Source organism: Hemiscyllium ocellatum, chromosome 25 (assembly GCF_020745735.1).
Source record: "Hemiscyllium ocellatum isolate sHemOce1 chromosome 25, sHemOce1.pat.X.cur, whole genome shotgun sequence".
In the NCBI taxonomy this organism is placed as follows: domain Eukaryota; kingdom Metazoa; phylum Chordata; class Chondrichthyes; order Orectolobiformes; family Hemiscylliidae; genus Hemiscyllium; species Hemiscyllium ocellatum.
Window position 1 is genome coordinate 33530131 of NC_083425.1, and position 362 is coordinate 33530492.

The window sequence follows — 362 nt, forward strand, 5'->3', positions numbered from 1 at the left end:
CTTCAACAGAACCGACAACCTTAAAACAATAAGAACTTCCTATTCCCAAAACACTTTCTGTTATTATTTACTTCATATATCCAGCATCCGGCAACATTTTGCCGGTTGAGGAGTGTCTAAATAAAATAAAAATTGGGACTATTTCTCTGTTCTGGTATGATTTCGGTTTGCAGACGCTGTGAAACTAAAGCAGGAGAGTTTTTATTTTGCCGGTGTAGGTTTCCTTGCTGGGATTTCCTCACTGTTTGCTTTCAGCTGGACATTCTGAAGCACAGTCCGGGTGGTTTGCAGTGAGCAGTGGGATGGGGATGATCGCCCGGGACATCCCAGTGATACTCCCCGCCCCGGGGCAGGCAGGGAGG